The sequence below is a fragment of the Miniopterus schreibersii genome (assembly GCF_964146895.1).
Source record: "Miniopterus schreibersii genome assembly, chromosome: 2".
NCBI classification, from domain to species: Eukaryota; Metazoa; Chordata; class Mammalia; order Chiroptera; family Miniopteridae; genus Miniopterus; species Miniopterus schreibersii.
In genome coordinates, this window is record NC_138102.1 from 109,011,886 (window position 1) to 109,036,273 (window position 24,388).

At 36.5% G+C, this 24,388-nt stretch overlaps 1 protein-coding gene across 1 annotated transcript in view; it reads left to right on the forward strand.

The window, feature by feature from the left end:
- Positions 1-5,863: 5,863 nt before the first annotated feature.
- CEP83 (centrosomal protein 83) overlaps positions 5,864-24,388 on the forward strand; it is a 101,018-nt gene continuing 82,493 nt past the window's right edge. Inside the window, exon 1 of the mRNA XM_081129088.1 lies at positions 5,864-6,348. The gene's annotated coding sequence lies outside the window, so the exon portion shown is untranslated. The remainder of the gene's footprint in view (positions 6,349-24,388) is intronic.

The window sequence follows — 24,388 nt, forward strand, 5'->3', positions numbered from 1 at the left end:
ATATTCTTTGTATGAATCTTTTTGTGAACTTACATTTTCATTTCTTCTTGGTAACTAAGAGTGAAATTGCTGGGTCATGGGTAGGGTAGATGAAAGTTTAACTATAAACAAACTGCCTAACAGTTTTTCAAAGTGAGTATATCATTTTACACTCATACAAGCAATGTATGAGTTCCAACTGCTTCAATTTTCCGCTATTTGCTTTATTAGTACTTTTTGATTTTAGCCACTTTAGCCCACATGAAATGGAATCTCCTTTAGGCTTTCATTTCCATTTCCTTGATGACTAAATATGTTGCACAACAGTTCATGTGTTATTGGTCATCTTTTTAGATAAATTTTAGAATTATTTCATTTCTCAGGCTTTTGGATAAGATCAAATATAGAATTATTTTGTCTTTGTTTTTAAAAAGGCTGTTGGAATTTTGATAGAGATTGGGTTGAATCTATAAATCAACTTAGGAAGAATGGACAGCTTAGTGAGTTTTTTCCTCCTATGACTATGACATATTTCTCTATTTACTTAAGTCTTCTTTACTTCAGCTATGTTTTGTGGTTTTCAATAGAGGTCTTGTACACCTTTTGTTATGTTTATCCCTAGGTTTCTGATGTTTTGGATACATTAACAATGGTGTTTTCGATTTCATCTCCCAATTTTTTGTTGCTTGTATAGAGAAGTAGAATTGATTTTTGCATATTGACCCTGTATCCTAGGAGTTGCTAAATTAATTAGTTCTAGTAGCTCCTTTGTGTATCTCATAGGCTTTTCTATGTATACAATTATGTTGCCTGTAAATAGTTTTACTCTTTCCAATTTTTTTGATATAATTCACATGCCATAAAATACACTTAAATAATATATCCTTACCTGAGGATATGTTTTTCACTGGTTCCAGAGTGAGAAAGGGAGAGGGAGAGAGAAACATCCATGAGTTGCTTCCTGTACACCCCGAGGGGGGATTGAACCTGCAACCCAGGCATGCCCTGACCCGGAATCAAACCTGAGACCCTTCAGTGCATGGGACAACACTCCAACTGAGTCACACCAGCCAGGGCCATAAAACACTTTTTTCAGTGTCTGGTTAAGTGGTTTTTAGTATACTCAGAAAGCTGTGCAATCATCATCACTATCTAATTTCAGAATATTTTCGTAACTTCAAATATAAACCCTGTACTCATTAGCAGTTACTCCCCATTATCCACATCCTTGTCCCAACAACTACTAATCTTTCTTTCCCTAGGATTTGCCTATTTTGGACATTTCATATAAATTGAATCATACAATATGTGACTTTCACTTAGCATATAATGTGTTGAAGATTCATACAGGAGGTAGCATGAATCAATACTTCATTTCTTTTTATGGCTGAATAATATCCCACTGCATACATATATCACATTTTATTCATTTATTAATTGATAGGCATTTGTGTTGTCTCTACCTTTGGTTATTATGAATAATGTTGCTATGAATATTTATATAGAATTTTTGTGTGAACATGTTTTCAATTCACTTGGGTATATATGTATAGGAGTGGAATTGCTGGGCAATTTAACTGTTTAACCTCTTGAGGAATTGCCAAACTATTCCCAAAGCACCATTTTTCATTCCTGCCACTGGGCATAAAGGTTCCAATTTCTTCACATACTAACACTTATCACCCATCTTTGATTATAGATTTGCATTTTCCCAGTGATAAATGATGTTGGTCATTTTCTCATGTGCTTATTAGCAATTTGTTTATCTTCTTTGGAGAATCTACTCATACTTTGTCCATTTCTAAATTAGGTAGTCATTTTATTGTTGAACTGTAGAAATTTTATATATCTTGAATACAAGCCCCTTATTAAATTTAAAATATTTTCTTCCATTCTATAAGCTGTCTTTTCACTTTCTTGATACTGTTCTTTGAAGAACAGAAGTTTTTGATTTTGATAAAGTTCAATTTATGTTTTTTCCTTTGGTTGTTTTTGGTTTTGGTGTCACATCTAAGAAACCACTGTCTAATCCAATGTCATAAAGATTTATGCCAATGTTTTTTCCTAAGAGTTTTATAGCTTTAGCTCTAACATCTGGATCATTAATTAATCTTAACTTTTGTATATGATGTGAGGAAAGGATCCAAGTTTATTCTTTTCCATGCGGAAACCATTTTTCTAGCACCATTTATTGAAAAGACTGTTCTTTCTGCCTTTGTTCACACCTCTGTCAAGTCAATTGACCAAAAATGTAAAGGTTTATTTCTGGCCTCTGAATTCTGTTCCACTGATTTATATAGCGTATCTATGATTTTGAAAGTATTGCATTGTATTCATTACTATAGTTTTGTTCTAAGTTTTGAAATCAGGAAGTCCAAGTCTTTCCAATCTTTATGCTTTTTGTTTTATTGCACTGATTAGGACCTTCCATATAACCTTGAATAGAAATGGTGAGAGCAGATATTCTTGTTGTTTCTGATCTTAGGGGGAAAAGACTTATTATTTTGCCATTACTTTTTTAAAAGATGATATATTGAGAAAGCTCCCTTCTGTTTCTAGCTTGAGTTTTTAATGCGAATGGTTTTGCATTTTTTCAAGTGATATTTTCTGCATCTATTGAGACTATCACTTTGTTTTTGCCTTTTATTCTGTTAATGTGGTGAATTACACTAAGTTTTCAATGTTAAACTACTTTTCTTCATTATGGTAGCTTATCTTCTATATTGCAAGGTTCAATTTGCCAATATTTTCTTAAGAATTTTAAAGTCTATATTCATGTATTTAGGTAGAAGATTATGTTGGCCTCATGTGTTTGGAAGTGTTCCTTCCTGCTCTATTTTCTGAAATAATGTAGGATTGGTATTTTATTTTCTTTAAATATTTGATAAAATTTACTGGTAAAGCCATCTGCGCCCGAAGTTTTCTTTGTGGGGAGGCTTTTGATTACAAATTCACTTTCTTTAATAAATATTGGGCCATTTAGATTTTCTTTTTCTTCCTGTGTAAGTTTTCTTTTGTACTTTTCAGGAATTTGTTCACTTCACTGGACAAGCTGTTGAAACTATCCCTTTAATACCTGTATAATTCTATTAGCATTTTGGCTACATTAAAATTAAACTTTTGCACACAAAAATAAAGTAGATGACAAATAATGGACCAGGTATATGGTAGGAGCAAACAGTCTAGTGACAGAAAAAGGGAATTGTGGTTCAGTGTGACTATCATAAAAGGCACACAGAGCACACAGAGGAAGATACCTAGCCCAATCTGGGGAATCGGAATCATGATGTCCAAGTGATGAGTTAGATTGTTCAACTCTAGGTAAATTAACATAATCAAACTTATGAATACTTAAAAAGCTGAGACTTAGATCTCAGATGTAATTATTTCACACTGGTTATCCAGCTGTGAGGGCTGTAGTCAATTGCCCTCACCTGGGCCCCAACCCCTTCACTATATCCTTAAAAAATAAAACAATTTAATAAAAATGATATATTCATTATTAAAAAATTCAAATAAGATAGAAAAGTTCAAAAGGTAAAAGTCACTTGCATTTTGGCCAACAGCCTTCCAGATCTTTTTGTATACTTACGTTCACATGTATATACATACAGTATTACTGTACATACTGATCTGTATTCTGCTTTGTTCCTGGGAAAAATATCCAACATATATGCTGTGAACACATTTTCATGTAGAGATTTACATCATTGTTTTTAATGGCTCAAGAGTACTCCATTGTATGAATGCACCATAATTTAATGTCTTAGCAATGGCACTTAAGTTGTTTCTAGAAGCACCTATCATAAAAAAGGGAGTGAGGAATATCCTTGTGAATCTGTTTTCTTTTAGCTCTTTTCCTTGGAGCAAACAACTTTGAGATGAGATTGTTGGGGCAAAGGTTAATACTTATGTTAAATTTTGGTAAATAAGGTTGTACCAATTTCAACTTCACACCAATAGTCCACAACAGTAATTATATTGCCATATCCCGGTCTATACTGATGAACAAAAAGGATTTGTTTGGAAGATGAACATCTTTTCATTTGTTTATTAGTTTTTCTTGTTTTAGGACTATCCTATTGCTGCTATCCTTTGCCAATTATTTCTTCTGTTAAGTTTTAAAATTGATATTCAATGAGTTCTTCGTATATGAGATTTTTTCCTTCTGTTTCCATATAACATGCATTTATTTTCTACTGATTCAGGATTTGTGCATAGAAAATTACAATCTTTTTTTTTTTTTAAGATTTTTTTAGAGAGAGGAAGAGGGAAACATGGATGGGAGAGTGAAACATGGATTGGCTGCTTCCTGCACACCCCTAACGGGGATCCAGCCTGAAACCCCCCGGCATGTACCCTGAACAGGAATCTCACAGGCAACCCCTCAGTGCAGGGGAAGAGACCCAACCAACTGAGCCACATTGGCCAGAGCAGGTTACAATCTTTATATGGTTAATTTTTACTGATTTTTTTCTTTTTAGTTTCTGTTTTGTTTCATATTTAGAAAAGGCCTGTGTTCAAGATTATAAAGATATTCTCCTCGATTTTTTAATATTTTTATGTTTCATTCTTTAACTTCTTGACCCATCTGGTACTTATTTGAGAAAGTAGATGTAAAGTCTGTCCCAAATCGTTAGTCATTTTCAGATCATCTTTTTCCCACTGACCAATGATTTGTAATGTACACTTTACTGATTACCTCTGAGGCTTCTGGAGTCACACTGCCTGGCTTCCACACTTACCAGTAATGGCTTTGGGTAATGCTGTAAAATCAAGGTGATAATTATAGGGTTACATAAGATAACCGGAAAAAGTGCTCCAGTACTTGACAAGTGCTCAGTAAACGTGATCCATTACTATTAAACACTTGTATATACACAGTTTATTTCTGGATTCTGTAATCTGTTCACTGATATATCTCCCATATCTATGTGATCCATCCATTAACACTCATTACCCAATTCCATGTCACATTTAATGGCTCCTCTTTGCTCATTTCAACAAAAAACGGTCATATCTCAACTGCCTTTTTCTTTTATCTTTAAAATTGCTGAAGCCTTTTTCTTTTTCAGCCTTTATACAAGCCTAGCTCAGCTGCCTTTCCAATCCCAAAGAGCGCCCAAAAATGTTAACTTAGGGGGTAAAAATAAGCTGTGCTTCACGACGTAGTGAGAATCAAAACCCAAACCACGGCACTGACCAACCTGGAGGAGGGGATGGTGCCTACTTTTTCTACCACCTATTCTGAAAGGCTGAAACCCTACCTTATTTCAGTCGTGGGCACACACCTGACGTTGTCAAAAGCTAGTCCCTTTCCTTCCAAGTCTAGTTACAGCTTGAAGACAAACAGTTCACAGCGTTACCCGCAGTGGCCCCGAACGCGAGGTAACTGCGAAGGGATGTGAGCAGGAGGCCGGGGTGGGGGCCTGGGCCTGACCTGGGCTGTTCCTCAGTTCCTGAGGGCGCGTCGAGCCTGCTCCCCACTCCTGGGCTGGCGTCGGGATCCATTAAATCCGCGCCCTCGGGAACGAAGGCAGGCTCGGTGGCAGTACCTCCTTGGAGCCCTCAGAGAAGAAAGTGTAAAAAAAAGAGAAACGCGAAAAGGGGGGAAGAACCACTGGGAGCAGGCCAGGGAGATCGGCTTCCCGCTCAGCCACGTGCAGCACTCTGGCTCCGTGAAGCAGGCGGCCCGCCGCGGGTTTTCCGTTCCCTCGGTTTAGGGTAATCTCCGCGTCCCTCAACTGCCCTCTCCGAGCGTTGCTCCGGCTCCAATGTAGTCGCCGGGTAGGTGGCCGCTGCCGCCCGGCTCGCTAGCTCCACCCTCTAACGGCCTCTGGCCGCGGCGTCGGAGGCGTCGTCGTGGGGCGGGACTTCCTGCTTCGCGCTTCCTTAGTTCTCGCGATCCTTACCACCACTTGGGGCTGGAGGGGTGGCGGGCGGCCGGCGGCGGTGGTATCTCAGCCAGACGTCGCGCCGGGTTGGCCCCGCACCGCTGAGAAGACCCGCCCACCGAGGTGGAGCGGGCTTTTCACGGCCGCCGCCGCCGCCGCCCTGCGCCCTGGGAGCCCTCCTGGATCCCTTAGGCTTCCTACCAGTCGGAAGCCCGAGGGTTGCGTTCGGCTGTCGTGCTCCGCCTCGTCAGCCTGCGCCGCGAGCGGCCTCCGGGACCTCGCCAGGCGTGGCGGGCTGGGCTGGCGCCCCGCGTGTGGGACGGGGTCCCTTTGCCCCAATGCCCCGGCGAGAAGAGTTGAGTGGGTGCCGGTGGTTGGAGCTGTGGAGGTGCTGTCCCCCGGTGGCGATCGTGGCCAGGACACCGGTCACTGTTAAGTTTTATGTCCGCACGTTGCTAGGCTGTGTGTGAGTCTGGTATGTACCCCCTTTTTATGGGGACGCTATCTTGTCCATATTTTGGGATGCTCAGTCTTTTTTGTTCAAAACTTGCCCTTGAATTATTTTTTTCTCGTAATGGAATTGAAGCGGGTGTTAGAAAAGTAGGCTGTGAGATCTGTTTTGTAGCCGATGCAATGCACCTGGAACTCTTCGTGGAGCTTATTGAGGCGCTCCTGAGCGGTGCTTGTATAGCCAATTTAGCAACTGGCTAAACATGTGCTGCCTCCAGTTTAATTTGTGATTAAAGTGCTATGCTACTATTTTCCTTGACCCTGACGACAGTTTTAACAGTGATGTTGGCTGCCATTACAGAAATAATGTCTAGAATATGTGAGTGCTGAGCTTAAGTAGACACTGGTAAATCCTTAGTGGCCAGCTTTTGACCATAATAAATGTGCACTTAGCTCTTAAAAATGCCCACTGCTAAGTATTTTAAAAGTCTTTGGTCACATTAGTTGTAATGATGAAGTATTTCAGTAAAATTCAGAGAAGTCTAGGATAACAAGAAGCTTGCTCATGATTTCTTATATAGGATGTAGTTAGTAATGTGTTCAGACTATGAGCACAAAATACTTGAGTAGCTCTAAACTGAGTAGGTTGTTAAAGCATTGCTTCTGTTACCAAGCAACATCTCCATAAACAAGTCTAACATTCAACTAGGATATAATTAAATGTATCTATCCTACAGTTACCTGGATTTGGAATTCTCCAAATTCATGGGTTTAGCCTGTAGGTGGTTACAGTTAATAGTCACCTTTTGTACTGAGGTTTGATTTCAAACTCATTTTGTTTAGAATTATTAGAATGCTTTAAATTTCATGCAGGAATCTGCAGAGAGTTGCAAATGGATTTGAGTTACCCTTTGGTTATTTAGAACAGAGTATGTTGGGTGTTCCCCTAACTTCCAATATTTTATAACCAGATGAAGTGTGCGGATGATATCCAGGATTTTCTCAGATAATGGAGTAATACCAATTTAGGGTTACATAGAGCATTGGGAAATTGAAACACTGATTGTCCACAGGTGGTTTTTAAGCCTTGGTTTAGAGGATAACTACTTTTCTTCAGTCATTGAACTCTTAATATAATTTTTTTAAAAATCTTTATCACTTGAAGATATGCTTATTGATTTTAGAGATGGGGGTAGGGGAGAAGGGAGGGAGAGAGAGAGAGAGAGAGAGAGAGAAAGAAATAGAGAAATGTCGATCTGGGTTGCCTTCCATAGGTGTCCCAGCCAGGGATGGAACCCACAACCTAGATATGTGCCCTGACTGGAATGGAACCTGCAACCTTCAGTATATGGGACAACGCTCCAGCTAACTGAGCCACACCGGCCAGGGCAAACCCTTGATATAATTTGGATGGCAAATAGTTTTCAGAGCATTTTTCATGCTACTTTGAATGCAGTAACCTTTCAAGTATGTAAGCAAGTATGTGAGAACATTTGAGAAACTGAGAATAAATGATTTCTTTGAAATCAAGCTATTAGTAATGGGAATTAGAACTTGAAATTTACTGTTCTTTACATCCTGTCCTTACTGTATTGCACAAATCCGTAGACTTTATTTTAGCCCTCTATCCCTTTTATTCCCCATATGCTGATGCTGAAGTAATGAAATATTCAGGTTGGTCAAGACAAGCAGAGAAGAAAACAAATCAAGAATAACTGATGTTGTTTGGTAAAATTCTTAGTAATCAGATGTCAGTCTTTGTCATGGGAAATTCTAATTCAAGAAGTTTAGAAGGTTGAAATCGTAACAGGATTAGTAAATTGTCAGAATTCTTTGTGTTTTCTAGGTGCTGTCTCTACCTAAAGTAAATAACATTTATTTTAAATTTGTCATACATAATGTATTGGGTTCAGTAATACATCTCAAGTTGTCTAATCTGTGTGTACTTTTAGAGAATGTGTATATATACTGTATAAAAAAATTTCTGGAAGTACTCTTTCCTACTGACTGAAGTTCACATTTCTTAATCTGAACTCTTCAAAATCTCCTTGCACTCTGCCTTTTCAAGATTTGTTTTGTTTTGTTTTTATAGAAAACCAGTGTTTTGACCACACTGTCCTCCAAACCTGTTATGTGCTTTCTCTCTTCCTTACCAGTCTTCATGTCATTCTACCTACCTGACCTTGTTAGATAGGACAGGGGTCTCTCAAGGTCTGGGCCATTCTTATTAAATGCTATTTTTGCTAAATGTTAAAATGTAGTGCAATATGTTCCAGACCAGCTATAAAAGGGGACCTAACCCAATAATAAGTGTAGCCAGCTGAAATCAACATGTAATTGACCAAAGAGTGTAATATATAAGCAAGGGCTAAGACTCCCTTTGGGGAGGCAGAACTTTGGATATGAATCCTCTGTCTCCTTGCTGCAAGTAAATAAAACTACCTTGTGTTTTTTACTAGAGCACCCCAAGTGGCGAGCCCCTTGAGTTCCTTAACAGCCTGATTTCTTCTTTACTTTCCTAAAATCTAAATTGTACATTTTCTGTAAAGTTCAATTCCGCCATGAACTGTGTAAGGGAAGAAAAATTCTCTACCCTCTTGGGGTCTCTGGCTGGGCCTAAGAATTAAATTGAAATGAAGACCTAAAAGGTGACCAGAGCAGAAAGCTTTTATACCTTTTAGCAAACAATAAATTTGTGAAAAATTGAGAGGACAGAGAGGGGTTTGGGTTACAAGTAGTAAATTGTGGAGAAGTGACTAGGAATCTGTTTAACATTTGTTTATACAGATTTCTGGGCTTTGATTCTTCATCTCTGGTGATAAGAATGTCTTTCTCCTTACAGAGAGGGTACCTTTCACATGGGAGTTTTGTCTCCTGCTTTCAGGAAGCAAAAGGAGGGTCGGAGCGCCCCTCTTGAACCTGATATTTCTCCTGTGCTTTTAACTCAAAACAATTAGTATGGTGAAGTGGCATATTTTGGGGTGACATGTTCTGAACTCCTTCACCTTCAAAATCCTATAATATGTATTTGTCAGTCATACTCACTTGATACTTATACTTTATATTGTATTTTTTAAAATCATTTTTATGTGTGTCTTACATTCCTAACTAGATTGTTAGCTCCTTAAGAGCAGGACTGCAGATCTCAATGTGCTGTATCCTTAGTCTCTTCCAAACACAAGTTGCTGGATAAATGTTACAGATGAGAAATGTGCATTTCTACTCCTCCCCCCCGCCTCAATAAAGTTGTGAAAATAAAAGTAAATCTTTGAGTAACTGAGATAGGAAGGACAACTGTAAACTATAAGAAAGGGGAATAATGAGAGGAGATTCATTGGGATCAGGAGGAAAAGGTTGTTTTCCTAGAAAGAGTGAATACTTGAGGATTTTCCATGACAACATTGCTAGTAAGGACTCCCTCAGGAAAGCCACCACTACTCCCAAGCGGACTTGGAGAGTTTGGTCAATTTCCTGTTCCTCCTTAGTACAATCTTCCTTTTAAAAATACTTCCCACCTCCCACCTCCCTTCTCTCCCCTCCCTCCCTTCTTCTATCTCTTTCTCCCTGGCTCCCATTTTACCTCTTTCCATTTTACTTTTTACCTGGTCAAGACTTAATTTATGAAATTATGTCAGTACTTTCATTTGGCCCTCATACATTATCAGTTTTCTTAAGTTTTATATTTTTCCATCAGGACACCTCTCTGGGTCATGGAGAAATCACAAACTGTGTAGTCTAGTACTACTTTTTTAGTTTAACAGATACAATCCAGGAAGAAGAAAATTAAGAAAGTCAGGAAGTGCCCAGTTATTTGCTTTCTATGTATTGTAACCTGTAATTGCTTTTGGATTAAAATTCATAAGAATTAGGAGGAATCTAAACCTAGCCATTCCCTTTTGGAAAGTGCCTATCACCCTCAAATTATGTCTTTAAATAAATTCTAGGTAATTTTTATAGTCTTGCTGTAAGTCTTATATCTGATGCTTATAACAAAGAGGTATTTCAGTTAAAGGTATAAAAAAGTAAAGTTGTGTCTCAGAGTACTTCTATAAATCTTTGTTTAATTCTCTGGTTTCTAGTGAGTTTGCTGATCTAGCTTCTGAGTTGTTTGTTGCCCAGTAACACAATTGCAGTATAATGTAGCAACCGTTGAAAACATTAACACTGGACTACAGGGATTTTCCTGATGAAGTTGTGCTTATCCCTAGTGTTTACTTTAAATCTGTCTTTCTCAACTGAATCACATTTTGGTTTAAGGCAGGCATTTGGGGTATGTTAAAGGTCATACAGTATAATTAAGTATACATTTTTGGAGTATGACATAACTTGCACACTGTTTTTCACATACAGATGCATGGTAAGTGTATGTTGAAATTATAGTGTGTGTGAAGGACATGTGAAAAGATTGGTTCAATTAAAGATTAGTCTACTCTGAACAGAAAAGCTCTTAAGTAATAATTCACATTAGAGTTCTCAAAACTGATATAGCCAGACAGAGCTAGGGTAGATGAAGTTGAAATGGTTCTTTAAAGAACTTTTTATATTACTTTTGGAGGTTTATGGAAAGCTTTTATCAATAAGCATGAATTGATAGGCATGATTTTGTGGGAAGAGAATTGTGACTTAGGCTTGACTAAGTCAGTTAACCTTTCTTGGCCTATTTCCTCATTTGAAAAAATGAATTCCTGAAAGTTTCCTTTAGAATTATGCTTCCAATTTAAAGCAAATTTTATTTTTCTTGGTAATTGGTTAGTCAATATTTGAGTGCTAGTTATGCGTCTTGCACTGTGCCAGGTACTGGGACTTGTGAGTGGTGTCTGGAGTGGGGCCATTCTTCAGTGACTAAGCCCTTAACCTGTAGGGTCTGCATTAATTCTGGGTAGTGTCAATTAAATTTTGGAACACTCAGTTGGTGTATGAAATGTTAGAGAATTGGTCGGTATTAGGAAAAACCCACCCTTTTGGTGTTAGAACTGTTGTGAGTAAAAACAGTTCAGAATTGTTTTTAACCTTTTAAGACACCGCCAAAATGCTTTGAAAGTGACTGTACCACTTACATTCCTACCAGGAAAGTATAAGTGTTTTATTTTTTCCATACCCTCACCAACACTTGGCATCATCTGTCTTTTTGATTATAGCCAATTTTAGTAGTATCTCATTGTGACTTTAATTTGCCTTTCCCTAAACACAAATGATTTGAGCTTCTCATGTGCCTATTAGCCATTTATAAGTCTTTTTTGGTGGAATGTCTAAAGTCTTTTGCCCATTTTTTTAGCTGGATTTTTTGGTCTTAGTGTTGAATTAAAAACTTTATATATTCTGGATAAAAGACTTTTATCAGAGAGATATTTATAAATATTTTCTCCCAGTCTGTGGTTTGTTTTCTTATTTTCTTCTGGTGTTTTTGAAGTGCAAAGTATTTTTAATGAAGTCTTATTATATTTTTCTTTTATGGCTTATGCTTTTGATGTTCTGTTTAATAACTTTCTGCCTAACCCAAAGTCACAAAGATATTCTTCTGCATTTTCTTTAAGCTTCTTCATTTAGATCTAGGATCCATATTGAATTAACTTTTGTATATGGTGTTATGTAAGTTCTAAGTTCTTTTTGTTTGTTTTTATGTGAAGTAGATGCTAAGTTGTCTTAGCACTATTTGTTAAAAAGGTTGTTTTCCCTTGAAATCTGTAGCCTATAATGTAAGCATTTATTTCTAGAGTCTCAATTTTATTCCAACCATGTATTATTCCTACCTTTACTCCAATACCACACCGTTTTAATTACTGTGTGTTATAGTAAGTTTCAAAATGGGTAGTGTAAATCCTCCCAACTTTTCAAAAGTGACTCTAGAGCTTTTCCATTTACATATACAGTTTAGGATCAGCTTGTCAATTTCTACAAAAAAACAACAACCCATTTTCAGGGATTTGATAGGCTTTGCATTGACTCCATAGATCAGTGTGGGAAAAATTGCTAACTTGAGTCTTCCAACCCTTGAACATTTAATGTCTCTCCATCACTTAGATGTTTAATTTCTCTCAATGATGTTTTTTACTTTTCAATATATAAATCTTATTAAATTTATTCCTAAGGATTTAATAATTTTGATGCTGTTGGGAATGAAGTTTTTAGAATTTGATTTTAAAGTTGTTCATTGCTAGCATATAGAAATAGTCAATTTTTGTATATTGTTTCTGCAAAATGATCATGTCTGAATAAAACAATTCTATTTCTTTCTTTCCAATCTGAATGTTAATACAGCCTGTTTTTCATTTTTGCTTTATTGTATGGGCTAGATCCTCTAGTAAGATATTGAGTAGAAGTGTTAAGAGTGCATTGCATTACTCATGGTCTTAGAGGAAAATTATGCAGATTTTCACTATTAAATGTGATGTTAGCTGTAGGTTTTCTGTAGATGCCCTTTATTAGATTTGAGGAAGTTCCATCTGTTCCTAGTTTATTGAGAGTTTTTAATCATGAATGGGTGTTGGATTTTGTCAAATTTTTTTTTATCCTGCATCGTGTGAAATGATTATATGGTTTTTATCCTTTATTTTGTTAATATGGTATATTACATTAATTGATTTTTAGAGGTTAAACCAACTCTGTATTCCTGGGATAAATTTCACTGAGTCATGCTGTATAATCTTTTTTATGTTGCTGAATTTGATTTTCCTAAATTTTGTTAAGGAATTTTGTGTCTATGTTCATGGGACATATTACAGTCATGTGCTGCTTAACAATGGGGATACATTTTGAGAAATGCATCGTTAGGTGATTTAGTCATTGTGTGAACATCATAGAGTCACAAACCTAGATGGGATAGCCTACTGTACACCTAGGCTATATGGTAAGCCCATTGCTCCTAGGCTACAAACCTGAACAGCATGTTACTGTAGGCAGTTATTATATAATACTAAGTAATTGTATCTAAACATAGAAAAGGTACAGTAAAAGTATGGTATATTAAAAAAATGCTACACATATATAGGGTACTTACCATGAATGAAGCTTGTGGGGTTGGAAGTTTCTCTGGGTGAGTCACTGAGTGAGTGGTGAGTGAATGTAAAGGCCTGGGACATTATTTTGTACACTGCTGGAGACTTTATAAACATAGTACACTTAGGCAACACTAAATTTATAAAACAGCATGAGATTAAATCAAGCACAAGAGAAAATGATGCAATCGAGATGCAGTAAACACAAGATATATGAGGCTGATAGTGGTATAACATGGCATAGTGTTTTACAGCAAACTCTTAATTTTACTTTAGTTTATCCTAAAGGATATGTTCTTATTGATTTTAGAGAGAGTGGAAGGGAAAGAGAGAGAGAGAAACATTGATGTGAGAGAGAAACATAGATTGGATGCCTCCTGTATTCGTCCCAACAAGGGATTGAACCCGCAACCTTTTGATGTACAGGTTGACACTCCAACCAACTGAACCACCTGGCCAGGGCACAGACGTTTTTTTATAATACGTAGAAGGAGTACACATTACAATAATGATAACAAGTATGGTATAGTAAATGTGTAGCAGTCATTTATCATTATCAAGTATTATGTACTGTAATTGTTGTATGTGCTGTACTTTTACAGTCTGGCAGTGCAGTAGATTTGTTTACAACAGCATCAACACAAACACGTGAGTAATGCATTGCACTAAGATGTTATAATGGCTACGACATCATTAGGCAATAGGTAATTTTCAGCTCCATTTTAATCTTATGGGATCACAGTTGTATATGCCATCTGTCGTTGACTGAAGTGTTGTTATACAGCACATGATTATAGTTTTTTGGTTTCTTTTCTCATGATGCTTTTGTCTAGCTTTGGTATAAGGGCAACACTGGCCTCATAGAAGGAGTTGCATGGTGTTTCCCACACTGTTTTTTCTGAAGTAGTTTCCAAAGGATTGTTATTACTTCAACCATTTGATAGCATTCATCAGTGAAGCTGAATGGGCCTGGGCATTTCTTTGTAGGAAGATTTTTAATAACTAATTCGGTTTCCTCACTTGCTATAATTCTATTCAGATTCTTTATTTTTTCTTGAGTTTTAATAAATTCTGTGTTTCTAGGAATTAGTCCATTTCTTTAAGTTGTCTAATTGGTTGATAGAGAGTTCTTATTTTTTAAATAGTCTTTTAAGCTACTGTAAGCTTGGTAATGATGGTCCCTCTATTATTTATTTTGGTAATTTGTCTTATTTTCTTGGTGAATCTGGCAAAGGGTTTGTCAACTTTGTTAATCTTTTCAAAGAAATATCTTGTACTTCATTGCTCCCCCCCCCATTTTTCTTTTCTCTGTTTCATTGATTTCCACTCTGATATTGTTTTATTTTTTTCTGGTCACTTTGTGCTTAATATGCTCCTTCCCCCCTATTTTCCTATGGAAGCTAAGATTATTGATTTGAGAACTTTCTTTTCTGATATAAATATTTAAAGCTGTAAATTTCTAAGCACTGCTTTAACTGCATTTTATAAATTTTGATATGCCGTCTTTGTTTTTATTCAATTCAAAATATATTTTAAAATTTTTTCATGGGACTTCTTTGATTCATGGATTATTTTGAAATGTGTTGTTAAATTTACCAATACTTGGGAGGGTTCTCATATTTCTGTTGTGGAGCTCAAATTCCATTGTGACCAGATGACATACTTTTAATCATTTCATTGTTTTTTAATTTATTGAGATTAGTTTTGTGGACCAGCATATGGTGTATAATGGAGAATGTTCCATGTGTGTTTGAAAAGAATGTATATTCTCCAGTTTTATGGTGTAGTGGTCTTCTGTTATTTATGTAGTTTTGGTCAAGTCCTCTCTATTTCTTTGCAGATTTTCTGCCTTGCTCTATTGATCATTGTACTCTACAGCTATTTTTGTTGAATTTCCTATTTCAATTATTATTTATTAGCTCCATTTTTTGCTTGATGTATTTTGGGGATCTGTTGTTAGATTCATATACACTTATAATTGTTATGTGTTCATGACGTAGTGACCCTTTTGTCAATATAAAATATCCTTCTTTGTCTTTAATATTATTTCTTGTCTTAAATACTGTTTTGTCGTCTTGGTAGTATTTTTTTATCCTTTTAGTTTTAACATTTTTATGCCTTTAAATCTAAAACATCTCTCTTGTAGACAGCATACTGTTGGGTCTTGTTTTTTCTTTGTTTTTTGTTGGTAATCCTCACTTGATATTTTTTCCACTGTTGCTTTTTTTTTTTTTTTTTTTAAGAGAGAGTGGAAGGAAGGGGAGGGAAAAAGAGAGAAACATCAATGTGAGAGATTCACATCGAGAGAGAGAGAGAGAGAGAGAGAAAGAGAAACAGAAACATGGATGTGAGAGAGACATATCGATTGGTTGCCTTCTGCACGTGCCCCAGCTGGGGCTGGGGATCGAACCTGCAACCCAGGTACATGCCCTTGACCAGGAATTGAACCCATGACCTTTTGGTGCACCGGTTGACGCTCTAACCACTGAATCAAACCAACCAGGGCAGGTCTTGGTTTTTTTTTTTTTTTTTTTTTTTTAAATCAGTCTTAAATTCTCTGCCTTTTGAATGGGGTATTTATTCCATTCAGATTTAATGTAATTTTTGACATTGTTGGATTTACATCCGCTATTTTGTTATTTGTTTTCTATTTGTCTCTTGATTTTTTTCTTTTTTTCCTTTACTGTCTTACTGTGTTAAATATTTTTTAGTGTACCATTTTAATTTTTCTTTTGATTCCTTTTACAATAGTATATTTGCATAGTGGTTGCTCTAGGGATTGTAATGTGCATTTTAACTTATTAGTCTCTTTCAATATAATACTAAATTCTGGTAAATTCTAGAAATTTTCCTCTAATTTATCTCTATTTTCTCTTCCTTTTTCGTGCTGTTATTGTTTTATATATTACAGCTGTTCGTATTATAAACCCAACAACACAGTACTTTAATTATTACTTTATACAATCTTGTTTCTTTAGAAGAAGTGAAGAAGAGAAATGACAACAATGACATTTTTAGAATCTTTTATATTTACTTACATTTTTACAATTTATGGGGCCCTTTATTTCTTCCTTGATTTTGTTGATTTCTGGTGTAACTCCTCTCCAGTCAGAAGGTCTTCCTTTAGTATTTCTCAAAAGGCATGTCTTATAACAACAAATTCTCTGTTTTTGTTTGTTTGGATATGTATTTATTTCACTATCATTTTTGAAGGACATTTTTGCTCAATATAGAATTCTTAGTTGGATTTTTTTGTTTGTTTAAATTCCATGTTTTTCCCCCCTGTCCTCATTGTTTACGATGGGATGCCAGTTAATTATACTGTTCCCCTGTATATGATGAGTCATTTTGCTTTTGGCCCTTTTTAGATTTTTTTTCTTTGTTTGTCAGAAGTTTGTCTTGGTGTTGATCTCCTTGTGTTGGATTTCCTGGGCTTCTTGGATAGACAGTGTTATTCATTAAATTTGGGACTTTCCAGCAATTATTTTTTCAGTTATTTTTCTGCCCCGTCTCTTTTTTCCCTTCTTCTGGAAATCTCATTACACATATGTTGCTATACTTTATATTGTCCCACAGACCTCTGAAGTTCTGTTCATTTCTTTTTAATCTTTTTTCTTTCTGTTCTTCAGACTGGATACTTTCTATTGCTCTATCTTCAAGTTCATTGTTTCTGTCTTCTGTCATGTAAAGTCTGATGTTGAGTTCAGCTAGTGAGTTCTTTTATTTCAATAATTATACTTTTCAACTTCAAAATTTCCATTAAAAATTATTTTCTTACTGAGATTTTCAATCCTCTGAGTCATTGTCATTATACTTTTATTGAATTCTTTAGAGAATTCCTTTAATTCTTTGACTATATTATATAGTAGTCCTCCCTTTTCCACAGTGGATACATTCCAAGACCCCTAGAGGGTATCTGAAACTGTGGTTAATAGCATATCCTATGTATGCTCTGTTTTATTCCTATACGTACATACCTATGATAAAGTTTAATTTATAAATTAGGCACAGTAAGAGATTAACAATAACAATAATAAAATAGAACAATTATAACAATATATTGTAATAAAAGTTTTGTGAATGTGGTCTCTCTCAAAATTTCTTATTGTACTGTACATACAGACATTGTGGATACGCTGGACAAAGGGATGATTTACATCCCAGGCAGGATGGAGCAGGACGGCATGTAATTTCATACTACTCAGAATGGTGAACAATTTAAACTTATTAATTGTTTATTTCTGTAATTTTCCATTTACTGTTTTGAACAGTGGTTGACTGTGGGTAACTAAAACCATGGAAAGTGAAACTGCCAATAAGGAGCATGGGACTGCTGTAGCTCCTTTGAGCTTTTGTCTGTCAAACCTAACATCTAGGGGCACCTTGAGATAGTTTCTGTTTGCTGTTTTGATTCCTGAGAATGGGCCACACTTTCTTTTGCTTGTCATTGTTTTTTGTTGAATACTGGACATTTTAGATAATGTGTTGAAACAACTCTATACTTTGATTTTTCTCTTGAAGGTTGATACTGTTTTTTCCTGTTTGTGTAGTAAGTTGCTTGCTTTGCATTTGTGAAGTCTGTTCCACTTACCTTGTGTGGTTCTTGATGCCTCTGCTCTTTTTATTTTTTTATTTTTAAACCCAGCTCCCTGTGTCTGAATAGCTTAGTGTTCAACCAAGGATTGGTCAGAGGTTGATAATCAAACAGCTTGAACTAATATGGCTAGTACTGCTGATAGATCTGTATAAGGGGCTGGGAAGTGCATTCAAACACATGTCATTTTCAAGTCTTCTTTGGCTTTTACTTTTTACCAGGCTTCTCTTGTGTCTCTTTTGTGCATGTGCACAGTTCTGTTGGCCAAGGATGTGTGAGTGGCCTGGTCCAGCTCTAGTTTCCATAGTCTTTGTTTCACCTGGGTGAATAGTTTATTAAGCCCCTAGGGCTGTCCCGCCTCCCAGAACTACTGTGAAATCCCCATTTAATTTGTTGTTTGCCGCATAGAGTCCTGTAACCTCAGGCCAAGTCATAGATCTCCACTTTAACTGACAATGCACCAAGTCTACAGATCACCCTGAAGTAGTTAGTGGTGGCGAAGTTGCTGTATTCACAGTCTGCCCCACCCTTGTTAAACTCCTACACTGGGGGTGGTGGTGGATGGGAGCAGTCAAAGGTAAGAATGCTGTTAGATTCATGTTCTTTTTACCCAGAGTTCTGTTGTTTTCATGAATAAACATGCCTTTGATTGTTTTTGGTTGTTTAGTGGAGAGGATTGTTGATCTCAGTCCCTCATGCTGGAGGAAGTGGGAGATCTGGCTTTTGGTTTATGTATGGAATTTTTCTCTTAGGAGGCTAAAACTTATCCCGTACTTATTTTTTAAAAATTTGTATTTATTGATTGATTTTAGAGAGAGAGAGGAAGGGAGAGGGACAGAAAGGGAGGGAGGGAAGGAGAGAGGGGAAGGAAGGAAGGGAGGGAGGGAGAAAGAGACAGACAGACATTGATTTGTTCTGAGGCTGGATAGTAAGAAGCTAGGAAAATTCTTTGGCAAGTAGAATAGGAAACCTGAGACAGATAAAGGACCAAGCAGTTTACAGCCATCTAGTAAATCTTATCTTCCCTAAACCAAGGGTAAATGGTTTACCACTTCTCCAACCAGAGGAGAAGTAGCTTAAATCACCCTACTCAGGGAGATGGCTGGCAGAAATCCAATTAGTGCTATTTGTGCCAACCACACCCAAGGACAGATGAAGTTTAAGTCTTATTTTGGCACATTATCATAAAACTGGTGAATATTCTATTGAGATCCTCCTCTAAACTCTCAGCCTTTAAAAACCCTGAAAACAAAGGTCCCAGCACATGCTGTTTACTTTCCCTCCCAGGAGTGTACCCTGGCCTTTCCTCCCTTCTCTTCTTCCCCCACAGTGTGAGCCTCCTAAACTCTAGGGGTCCCCATGAGACTTGCAGCCATTGGAGCAGTGGGCAGTGGCAGCCTATCTTGGGCAACCCCCTGAACCTGCCCCCAAGGCCCCCTTGTCTCTGACTTCTCAGCGAGCCAAAGCAACCCAGCCCAGGCTCCTTTCTTTCCTATAACTTTTCTAGAGAGCCAAAACAGCCCTGCGTAGGCTCTGTTTGCTTTTTCTATCCTAAGCCCCTCCTTGTTTCACTGTCCCAGCTTTAATAAACGTCTCAGAATCACCTGGACTCCTATTGTGAATTCTTTCCTTCAGGAAGTCAAGAACTCACACACTACCAGCCAGCCCTAGGCAGACCTGCTAAGGGCCAGGTCCTCTTTCCAGTAACAGTTCCATTTATTTATGCGTTCACTGGTTGATTCTTATATGTGCCCTGACTAGTGATTGAACCCTCAACCTCAGTATATCAGGATGCCACTCTAACCAGTCCTGCTACCCAGCCAGGGTTCCATACTTGTTTTATATTACTAATAGTCTTTTGCACAAAATTAGAAATTTATTGGCCACTCCAAATGGACTTGTTGAGTTAAATTTCCTGATTTTCCTTAAGCATGAAATTATAAGTCATTTGGGTTGGGAACTTCTAAGCTCTGTGCAATTTCTTGCTTTCCCTGTCCTTTTGTTAAGTCAAAGAAACTGTTTACCTTTGATTCAACAAGTGTTTATTGACTACTTGTCATGTTCCAGTTATTGTAGGGTTTTGGGGGTATAAAGATGACTAAAACATAATCTCTGGTCTCAAGGAGATCTTAACCTAGTGAAGGAGATTGATATAGAAATAGCTGATTATAATATGGTGAAGTAAATACATTGATATGGATAAATATGTGGCATTATGGAAGAGCTCACAAGGACACAACTCAGAATGGATTGGGGGGAAAAGGAAAAGGGAAGCATCCAAGAAAGACTTTCAGAAGGAAGTAATAAATGAGTTGAATATAAAAATAAGTGAAGGGTGAGATTAGGAGATTGTATTACATAGAGGGATCAGCATGAGTTAAAAAGTATGGTATGTTCAGTGAAGTTCTATAAATAGCTTAGTGTTGTTAGGCCATAAGTACGTATTAGGGAGTTGTGCGAGATGAGAATGGCAGGGTAGAAAGGGTCCAGACTGTGAAGGGTAGGGTATACTATATTAAGCTTGGCTTGACCTTTATTGGTCAGTTCTTCAAAACTGTGAGTGAGAAGTACTTCAGGATTCAGTAAAGGTTTGACTTGAATTTTGTTTACATTTTTATTCCAAAAGCCACAAGTAAGTGTATATATGTGTGTGTATGTATATGTATATATGTATGTGTATGTATATATGTATGTATATATATATGTATATCCAAATGTGCTATAAGTCATATTTTAAAACAGAGACCACCAACAAAGATACTAACTGATATGGAATTAAAGATCTGATATGTATCTTTAAAATAAAATTCTCCGAATTTAAGTTTTTATTAACATACATGAATAAAATGACATAGTCTAGTCTAAATAATGGAGTTCTATAAGTTTTGAAAAAGAAGCTCAATTAGTAAAATTGTTTGAAAAATGCTATTTTAGGTAAAAGGGAATTATATTGATAAGATAATTTAAGAGATGTCATAGAATTGGTAATAAACAGCCAAATATTTTTGTTTGAGTAAAGTTTTGAGTATTGCATAATCTTGAATGGAAGGGAATGGAATTTGAGGACTTCTGGGTTATTTTCTGAAGTGGAGGCTTGAACTTTAGGTCTCACTTCCTTTTATGTTATCTAATGTGAAAAGGGGAGGCTTTTTCCTTCTCATTTGGTTTTCAAGTGGACTTTGAGGTTTTCTTGCATTTTTAAAAGTTTATTTTATTGTTGAGAGTATTACACATGTCCCCCATTTTTCTCCCCTTAACCCCTCCCCCCATCTTCCCTCTTCCCTGGTTTTCACCTGTCTATTGTCTGTATACATGGGCTGTGCATATATGCTTATAAGTTTTTTGGTCAATCTCTTCCCACCCTCCTTCCCACCTTCCCTCTGAGATCTGTCAGTTTGTTTCATGCTTCCATGTCTGTGGTCCTGGTTTGTTAATTTATTTTGTTCCTTAGATTCCACATATAAGTGAGATCATGTGATATTTGTCTTTCTCTGACTGGCTTATTTCGCTTAGCATAATATTCTTCAGGTCCATCCACACTGTCCCAAAGGGTAAGAGATCCTTCTTTTTTATAGCTGCATAGTATTCCATGGTGTAAATGTCCCACAGCTTTTTTACCCACTCATCTACTGATGGGCACTTGGGCTGTTTCTAGATCTTATCTATTGTAAATTACGCTGCTATGAACATAGGGTGCATATCTTTTTTCTGATGGATGTTTCGGGATTCTTAGGCTATATTCCCAGAAGTGAGATCACGGAGTCAAATAGCAGTTCCATTTTTAATTTTTTAAGGACCCTCCATACTCTTCCATAGTCTGCATTCCCTTCAGCAGTATACTAGGGTTCCCTTTTCTCCACATCCTCACCAGCACTTGTTGTTTGTTGATTTGTTGATGGTAGCTGTTCTGACAGGTGGGAAGTGTTACCTCATTGTGGTTTTAATTTGCATCACTTTGAGCATTTTTTCATCTGTCTCTTGGCCATCTGTATGTCCTGTTTGGCGAAGTGTCTATTCAGGACCTTTGCCCATTTTTTAATTGGATTGTTTGTCTTTCTCTTGTTGAGTTGTATGAGTTCTTTGTATATTTTGGAAATTAACCCCTTATCAGATGTATCGTTTGCAATTCCTTGCATTTTTTACCAATGACGTTTTCCCTCTGGTTGTAAACATAATCTATGTTTGTGGTAAAATAAGAAAAGTGCAGGAAATACACAAACAATAACACCTATCCCTAGATGTTACTTATTCATATTTTAGGGGCTATTCTTTCTGTGTGTTTTTTTCCTATTATATAGACATGTAAATATGCTTTTTACAAAATAAGGATTATAGAACCTAGAGCCTTTACATTTCCTGATGTTATTAAATATTTTTCCATAGCATTTTTTAAAAGAAAATTTAAATATGAAATCATCTCAGCCTAGAGTGTTCTTTTAGGAAATTATTTTTTCCTGAAGTTTATAATACTTATTTTTAAAAACAGCTTTATTGAATATAATTGATAAATAACAAATTGTACATTTTTAAAGGTAAACAATTTAAGTTTGCTATATATCTATACCTGTGAAACTATCACCACAATCAAGGTGTTTAATATATCTGTCACCCCCAAAAGTTTCCTCATGCCCTTTTGTGATCCTTCTCTCTTCCCTCGCCAGCTGCTCTCTCTTTCCATTTCCCAGGCAACCACTGATCTGCTTTCTGTCACTATGACTAATTTCCGTTTCCTAGAATTTTATGTAAATTGAAGCATATAACGTACTCTTTTTTTTGGTCTAGATTTTTTTTCACTCAGCATAATTATTTTGAGATTTACCCATATTAATAATGCATTTCTTTTTATTGCTGAATGGTGTTCCATTGTATGAATATATCACAATTTGTTTATCCATTCACCTCTTGATGGACCGGTGTTTGAGTCTCACAATATAAAGCTGCTGTGAACATTTTGTATGAAAGTATTTGTATGGACATATATGCTTCATTTCTCTTGGATAAATATCTATAAAAAATTGGCTAGATTATATGTAGGTATATGGTTACTTTTTAAGAAACTGCCAGAGTTTTCCCATATGATTTCCCTATTTTATATTTCAACCAGTAGTTATGATAGTTCCATTTTCTCTATAGTCTATCAGTATTTGGCACAGCCTTTTAAATTTTAGCCTTTTTAATAGGTGTATAGTAATATTGCATTGTGTTTTTAATTTACACTTAACAAAACACTAATGATACTTAACATTTTTTCAAGTGTTTATTTAACCACCCTGTATCTTCTTTGGTGAAGTGTTCAAATCTTTTGCCCATTTTTCATTGTTGTTTTGTTAGATTGTTTTTCTTATTTAGTCACCATATATTAAGCCCCCTTCACCCTCCACCCCCCACCCTCCATCCCCTTCCTTCTGGCAACCACCACACTGCTGTTTGTGTCCACAGTTTCAGTTTTATATTGTGCATATAAGTGAAATCATATGATTCTTAGCTTTAATGCCAGACTTATTTCACTTAGCATAATATTTTCCATGTCCACCCATGTTGTCGCAAATGGTGGCATTTAATCTTTTCTTCTGACCGAGTAGTCCATTGTGTACATGTACCACATCTTCTTTATCCAGTCCTCTATCACATGACAGTGGTTATCTCCATGTCTTGGCCACTGTGAATAAAAATGCTGCAATGATTTTTGCAATTGCAACCAAAAGAATAAAGTACCTAGGAATTAACAAAGAACGTGAAAGACCTCTATGCTGAAAACTGCAAAGCATTATTAAAAGAAATTGAAAAAGACACAACAAAATGGAAAATACCCCTTGTTCATGGATTGGAAGAATAAACGTGCGTTTTTTTTTTATAGTCTTTTTCCACATTAACTGCACTATGATGTAAGTACCATGAAGACAGTGATCTACCTCAACCTTGGGATGTGCTCAGTAATATTGACTGAATGATAAGTGAAGAAGACCCCTGAAAGTAAATGTTTGTGCACATCTCTGAATAGTTTCTTGGAATTTATTCCTACATGTGGAATTGCTAGGTCAAATGATATGTTTCAAGGCGTTTGATGACCAGCCTCTCCCAGAATTTTTTTTGAGGCAGAAATATCTTGATAGATAACTATCATAAGGCATGCATAATTGATTAGCAGACAATGTTCTTGGTGACATCCCTCCCCAAGCTTTCTCTGAAATTACCTTGTAAGCATATGGGAAAGTAGGATTCATATTACAGAAATTTCTTGGATCAGTTTTCTGTCATTAGGTTTACTGGAATTGGAGCTATGGAGATGACCAAAAAAGTAGAAGATTATAGTTTTTCCTTTGAGGAAATTATAGTTTGGAAAGATAGTTTACATAGTTACAAAGCACTAGAAGGGGAAAGATATAGAAAACAAAGTAAATGTTCTGAGGCAAGCACAGGGAACGTAGAAACTTACGGAGCATAAAGAAGGGCAGAAGCTATTCTTCATGTTTACT